Genomic DNA, 8,074 nt, shown 5'->3' with positions numbered 1-8,074 from the left:
TATGGAAATACCTAAGTCTGTTTCTAAGAAACTGGGAGTCCTGTTGAGGTGTTGAAATTTCTTTTCTTCTGAATTGATGCTTTGTTTATACAAAGAATTAATCTTTCCTTGTATGGAGTACTGTCATAACCAGGGTGGTTCCAGCTCAGCATCCTTACTGGACAGAGTTGAGCTGAAAGAAGTTTGACTCAAACTCTCCCAGGCTGATTTCAAAACTTGACCTACTTGCCCTACATTGCAATTTTGGTTCACTTTTCCTCTTCTGTTGGTATTACTTTGGTTTGTGCTCCTGAGAGTTGATTGCTTGTGTGCTCCACCATTAGCTAGGCCGTGCTATACTCAGCAAGCTGCTGTGTCACATGATTACTGTGTAGCCGTCGGCAACTCAAGGATAGGCCGTTTTGTTAACTGTTTCTTTCCTTTCACCTAGAAGCTTTGGAACTCTACCCTTTCATGTTTTTCCCAGTAACTATGACCTGGCACATTTTAAAAACAGGATTTTCTTTGCCTTCAAAATTTGTAAATGTTTTCCCTTGTCTCTTCTTTTTCCCCCTTCATTAACCTCTCTATATTTTATTTGAGGCCTGGCTTTGATGTGGACTTATGTCTGCAACTTGAGCCTCCAATATGAAAGAAAATAATCAGATGGACATCAACAGAGAGGTTATATTACACAAAAAAATATGCATGACTCAGTGTGATAAGAGCATAGTTATGAAATGCCATACTGTGTTTGCTGTAACTATATCTAAATAGAGTCTTGCAAGTGTAGGAACACAATGTAAATAAAGCCACTATCACACACACCCAGTCATGTATGAGGGTGAATGATCGCATCCATAGCGTATGGCTGTCCTAAAGTCTTTAGAAAACTTTTACCGAGATGTCACTGAAGGCAGACTTTGGTCTATGTGAATGATAAGGAAGTAGCACAAGCAAAGTTCATTGGAATATAAGTAAGGTTCAGTTGAATGTTTATATAATGCATTTCTTTTATTATCTAAAGCCCAGAAATTAAGTTTGAATCAATGTCTGTGTTCTCAATTTTCCTTGGATTTATAGTATGTATAGAAAAGCCCCGTACAATGGCAATGAATGAATAGAACTTGAGTCAAGGCCAGTGCTGAAGCATCAGAACCACCAGGCATGTCTTAGGATTCATACAGGGATTCTCGTGAGGGCACAAGGAACTACAGAGGGTGATCAAGAACTGTATCTGAAGTCGAGCTCAATACTGAATCCTAAGGGTTGTTGAGAAAGTTTCATGGTTCACATGAGGAAAATTCTACAGGTAGGTTGCAGAAAACAACTAAGGCATTTGGGAACCCATCAGGAGAGGACATTGATGTGGAGGAGTGAAGCGCAACATGCTCTCTCTTTCTGATATGGACATAATGTCTACACCCCCTCCGATGTATGTGGTGGTTGGGTTTGTGTGGAGCAGTGATGGCTTGAGCTATGGCAGTGGGATTTTCCTATCCCTGGTAGGTTTAATCATGCTGCAAAGGTCAAGCTTGAGCTCTCAGATAAACACATGTAGGTTATTTTCTCTCCTATACTTTTTATTCTTCCCTTCTTGTCCAATCAAAACTGAAATTGGCCATTTGTTTGAGTTAGAATGACTTTCTAAGATAGAATATTCTAAACTGTATTAAGAGCACTGAATAACCTTAGATGCTCCAGTGCTTGGCTTATAAGCCTAGATTTTATAATCCAATCCATAATGTCTATCTGTGTGTGTCATGCTTGTCATCCTTGTCCTCACCCTGACCTCGACTCTTCTGCATACTATGGTTATCAAGGTATAATGAGTCTCTGGCGCACCTATTCCTCCAACCCTGAGTATGAGTTACCAGGTGCGCTCTCTCTTTTCAGATTAGAAATCGAAGGAATGTCCAGAACCCTCTCTTGCTGAAACAGTATTAAATCTTGACAGAGTACAGAAAATCTATGAGGTCATTTACTCAATTGGGATTCTGCCAAGTAGCTTCAGGGAAAGACCCCCACCTTAGCTGATCACTAGAAAGGGTTTCTGAACCTCGACGCCGCCATAAATCTAGGAAAATTTCAGTAAGAGGGGTTCGTCTGACCTAGTGCAAAGTTTTGAAGTTGAAAAAAGGAAAAAATCTTTTCCCGTTTCCTCAAGGCAAAACATGATGAACAACCGTAACTTAGAACTCTGTTCTGAGAACAATGCAGATGGCAAGTTACATGTCAAAGTCTTCTTTCCCTCTGTAAGAATCGAATTACCGCAAAAGAATGTTGAATGATATGATCGTTCCACCGACTCAGATGGACGGGGGCCATGTTCATAGTTCATGGCTCTTAAGGAGCATGAAACGAACCATTCTCATCAGAAGCAACAGAACACAACGTTGCTGACAGTGTCACGGGAAACGTATGTACGTGAACTGCAATGAAGGTCATTCGGCTCTTGCAAAAGAGAAGGTGACCATTGTCAGGGACTCTAGAGCTGCTTCTCCATCTCCACTGGAAGGTCCTGGTAACGAGGACTTCAGCACCCTAAAGCGGTCAAAGTCCGTCTTCATTCAGGAGAATTTTCACAATTTCATTTGTTACATACCACATGACTTCGAATTGCCACAGTCCAGAGTTATTGAAGCCACGTATGGTAGCCTTGTGGCAAAAGGTTCGAGAGCCTCCTCTTCATAAGAAGCGCCTGAGTTTCGCAAAAGTGTGGGACAGGAAATACCAGACTTATCAGACAAGAGAAACACCTTCGATATTCCTTGCTCCTGCAAGTCAGAAAATCGTGCACTGAAATCCTTGGGGAAGAGGGGGAGTCCTTTCCTCTCCACAGTTGGTTGAAACTTCCCTAAGGAAGCAGCTGCGAATGATAGAAGTTGAAGGGTCAGACCGCTAAGGGATCCTCCACAGGGCATGCGACAATTTCCAGACTGACTCGCAACGAGTGATAAGAGCGTTCGAGGCCAGGAAGGTTCACACGTTCCCACTAATGAGGGGACAGCGTCGGTCTGTTGACAAAGGCAGCGATGTGGCGACTCTGCTTCTTTATGAACGCCTACGTTTCCCCTAATGTTTGTCCGCTTTGTTGACTCTGGCGAGGCCTTCTGCGGATTTGATGTTCTCCCGAATATATATATATATATATATATATATATATATATATATATATATATATATATATATATATATATATATTCACACTCAGTCTCTAGCAGTCATGTGTAATGCACCGAAACCACAGCTCCCTCTCCACATCCAGGCCCCAAAGACCTTTCCATGGTTTATCCCAGACGTTTCACATGCCCTGATCCACTGCTTCATTCTTTATATATAACTAACTAAATTCCATCTATGTATCAAGCTGAAAATCTCTGACATATATTCATTGCGTCAGTCATATACGCCTTTTGAACTTGAGAATATAGCTTGAAATTTCTTATGGTCAATGAAATTTCTAATTAAGATTTTTACCCTCGTGAAGAGTCGGTCTGCATGGAGACCATTACACTAACCCTTGTCTATAAACTGACATCATAAACAAGACGAGAAGTGGAAGGTTGTTGCCATAACATTAGGGACAAAGCCTTTACTGGTCATTTGTGTAAGTTAATGGAAATCCCCAGAAATAGTAATAAGGGGAAGGAACTCTGATGTGGCAATATTGCAGAGCATGAGTGTGTGTGTGTGTGTGTGTGTGTGTGTGTGAAAATGAATGTAGCAAATATTTGTTGGAATTCAAAAACACATTTCTGTAAATTTAGCACAGAAAGTGCACTGCGTCATAGATATGCTAGCAGCAATTTACCACCTGAATTATACAAGCAGAGGTAACCTCCCACTAGTACCTTGTCATCCCGAACTTTACGCTGGCAATGCTGGGAAACTGAGGCCTTCATCAGTTAGTTCCAGAAGTTGATATGGTCCAGAATGTTGTCCAAGTTTGATGTGGGGGGTGTCAGGTATGGGAAACTCGTGTAAGGGACGTCCTTGTGATGTGGGGAGTGTCAGGTATCGGGGACTCCTGTAGGGGACTTCCTGGTGATGTGGGGAGTGTCAGGTATCGGGGACTCCTGTAGGGGACTTCCTGGTGATGTGGGGAGTGTCAGGTCTCATGAGCCTCTGTAGGGGACTCTGGTGATGTCACGGTGCAGCCCAACCAACTCATCGTCCTCCTGTATTAGAACTAATCATCTGGTACTTATTTCGGGCTGGGGTAAAGCACCACACTTGTGACAGGTTAAGCCAGCTGACCTGACAGCTGGTGCACACTTCCCCGGGTGTTCGTTTGGGTTCTTACGTATTTCAGAGACAGACGAAGATATATCTGGTTAAGCCTTGGACAAATGAATCAGTCAGACGATCTCTGAGTCGTCGTCAAAGCACGATAGATCCCTGGAGCGATGTTGTCTGCACATACTACTGCAGCCACACGCAGTCGGTCATGACCGAGGGGGATCGAACTGGCAAATTGTGTTGGTGATGTTGGGTTGTGAAGGTATTCATGACAGTAACGATGCTTATGATAGTTGTGAGAAGAGAAGGTGGTGATGATGTTGGTGCTAGTGTTGGTGGTAGTGATGATAATGATGGTGATGATAATCGTAGTGGTGGTAAGAGAAGAGAGGGTGATGCAGGAACCGAGAGAAATATTAAGTTTCCTTCTATAATAATCAAGTACTTATCAGGTACCTCACCTGGTGATATATTTTGTTCTTAACCAGACGATTCACACGAGAGAGAGAGAGAGAGAGAGAGAGAGAGAGAGAGAGAGAGAGAGAGAGAGAGAGAGAGAGGGTAGGACAGAGAGCGTAGTAAAGGCCACCCACGTCCTGGCTTGGTTAACTGATCTGTAACCTAATACCTGAAGCCGTTTTCTCTCGCTGACATGACCTGTGTTCAGAGCAGTGGTCCCACACCCGTGGTCCACGTACTCCCCTAACGGTACACGAGAACCCTCCAGATGGTACGTGATGTTAGTTTTACTACTTCCAGTCGTGCGAGAAACAAAAACATATACGTATTTCTCTGTTAAGTTGGACACCGTATTACCCACAGACTTCTTTGTAACATACAATGCCATAAACGGAGGAATCATTCAAGTATAGGTATTTTATTGCGTCAAACGAAGATGTTTAATGTAAGGCGACGCACAAACTGGAAGGGGTTAGGTTAGTGGTAGAATATAAAGACAAAATAAAGGCAAGGAACCACTGGTCTACATAGAAACACCTGGCAACTCACAGGTCACCTGTTCAACCATCGTTATCATGGAAGAGACGGATCATCGTTGCTCTTTATCCTAAGTAATATCCTTCGAAAAACTTTTGATAATGAGCTTCCTAGAAATACAATCTGTTTCTAAGAAACACAGATAAGAAGACATCCAGGATATTGTTCGTCTTACATAAACACAGATATGCTTCGCTAGAGGTCCTTCCCCTAGTGTAGGGTCTTGTCTAACCTAGGATCACTAGAGGTCCTTCCTCCCTAATACCTGGTGTCTAGTGGGGGCAATGGGTTCCTCCAGGATACTGTACAGTGAGCAGGAGGAACAGTCCGGCAACAGTCTCTCTAGGATGTAGGATCCAGTGAAGCTTAAGAGGCTTCGAGCACAAACATCAGATGTCAAACTTCTCATGGACAAACATGGTACACACACTATTCTTCATCTCTAAGGAGAGATGACTATGGTGGGAAATAAGTTTATACAGGAAAGGTATATAGTACAGTGGGAAGGTTTAGTTAAGTCATCAGATCCACTGACGGGGTTATGTAAGAAAGTTGATATCAGGATTATAATTATCATGATAAAAAAATGAGAATAGTCTTCAGGGAAGCTTAAAGTTCCATCTATTACTCCGTTCAAGCCTGTGATATGACGTCACGACCCTTGAATACTTTGCAACGAACCTTGGGTATGACGCTACGATACGAGCACGTTTGCACGACCTTTGAGCACGACGGTACGACCCTTAAGCACGACGGGACCAACCTTTAGGAATGACGGCGAGACCTCTGACCTGTCCTTTTAAGGATCGTACCAGAGGGTCATACCGCCGTGCTCAAGAGGTCAAAATTCATCTAAACCCAGGCATTCACGAGGCCTAACAGATGGGACCAAGTCCCTGGACGTGACACCACTGAGGGAAACCCCAGGTTCACTTGACCCCCATGACTGGATTACTCACCTGGACCTGTGGTTTGGCCTTATTTCCCACGCCGCTGAATGCCATGACCTCTCAAGCCTCAGTCCTGAGAGTGTAGAACAAGGCGCCCTGCTCGGTGGTGATCACAGGTTTCACTAGCGTGATGCACATTACATCGCCACACATACACAGGGAAACTACATCAGGAAATGAAATACTCCGAAGCATACGAATCACACAGTACATTCGGTTCCGTTCAGCTTCGAAACATTTGAGTCCGAGGGTGTTTGAGGGTTCAGCCATGAAGCATTTGAATCTCAAGATGCTTCATGTTTTATTCATCCATGAATCCTTTGGATCTTAGGATACTCCAAGTTTCCTTTGAGCGTTTGCATCTCAGGATCATTTACTTTTTCAAAATTTGTATCTGTGAATCCTTCAAGTTTCGTTCAGCTCTGAGGCGTTTGAAATTCAGAATCCTTTACGATATATTTGGTCATGAAACAGGATTTCAGGGTGGCTCAAGGTTCGTTCAGTCGTAAGGCATCTGAATCTCAGGGTACTTCAAAGTTTCTCTTTTGCTTTGAATCATCATACCAGGAAGTAAATGATGAAGAAGAATCTTCATGCAAAAACGCAGTGATAATGACTGAATGAAAAAATTAGAACGTCATTTCAGATGATTCTAATACAATACAGAGTTTAGGTATTCGATTATGATTAAATGAGAAACGAGGAAAATATCTGAGTCAGTTACTGAATGATGAGTCGGAAGGAGACATGAAAGAAAACGCTAAATGTCATTGTTTAAATAACACTAGACTCCTCCACATCAGCACTGCAGACTGCTGGATATATATATATATATATATATATATATATATATATATATATATATATATATATATATATATATATATATATATATATATATACTTTGTTAACTTTAATGGTTATGATTTCCTTAATAAGCATTAAGGTCGAATCCATACCATATACGTTCATTATACACCACAAATGTGGGATTCGGATATAAAGATGTCAGAACACACAAAACCTTGTTCATTTCCTCAGCTCCTGCAACAGCTATGTCAAAGAAACACGATTCTCTCAGTGTTTTGTATGTCAATAGACGGTGTCTGCTTATCTTGAGAACACAGTCCCGAACCATGCAAGTGGATGAACATCCTGACCTTTCAAATTGTTTCTGGACGCTATTGTATACTGGGAGTCGTTCCTAAACCAGGTCGAAACCGTGTGTTCACAGAGATCAACTACCTTCACAGAGACCTAACCTACCTGAGCCATCTTTACCTCAGAACGAAAACGAGACCAAAGTTGAGAAAGATGAAAGTCGAAAATGTTTTTTTCATGAGTTTCCAGAACGACTCATAACGAGCAGAATCTTTCCTCATTAAGGACTTGGAAAGACAATGAATGTTTGATTATGAGTTTGGAGAGGACCTCCATAGGTACTGGGCCGGGGTTTCTTCGCGCCACTTATGACTACTCACATGTATGTGTGTGTGTGTGTGTGTGTGTGTGTGTGTGTGTGTGTGTGTGTGTGTGTGTGTGTGTCTTGAATGCATAGAACATTCAACCCTCGTCATGTATTACTATGCTGTCTATATACATGGCAGTTGAGACTCCATCCAGTACTGTTCTTGTAACTAAGTACTGATTACGTGGGTTACTTATCTCTACTCTGTAACTTACTTGTCCAAAAGTATGTATGCTGATTCACACTGTATTGTGTGCATATATATATATATATATATATATATATATATATATATATATATATATATATATATATATATATATATATATATATATATCCAGTGACTACCAAGGGCCCTCAGCCCACCTCTATAACCCGTATGTATATATGGGCTCTGACCCAACCTGCGCAGTAGGTGAGACTATCTAATGAATACAAG

The sequence above is a fragment of the Panulirus ornatus genome, chromosome 19 (genome assembly GCF_036320965.1).
Source record: "Panulirus ornatus isolate Po-2019 chromosome 19, ASM3632096v1, whole genome shotgun sequence".
In the NCBI taxonomy this organism is placed as follows: domain Eukaryota; kingdom Metazoa; phylum Arthropoda; class Malacostraca; order Decapoda; family Palinuridae; genus Panulirus; species Panulirus ornatus.
Note: the sequence above shows the minus strand (reverse complement) of the source record.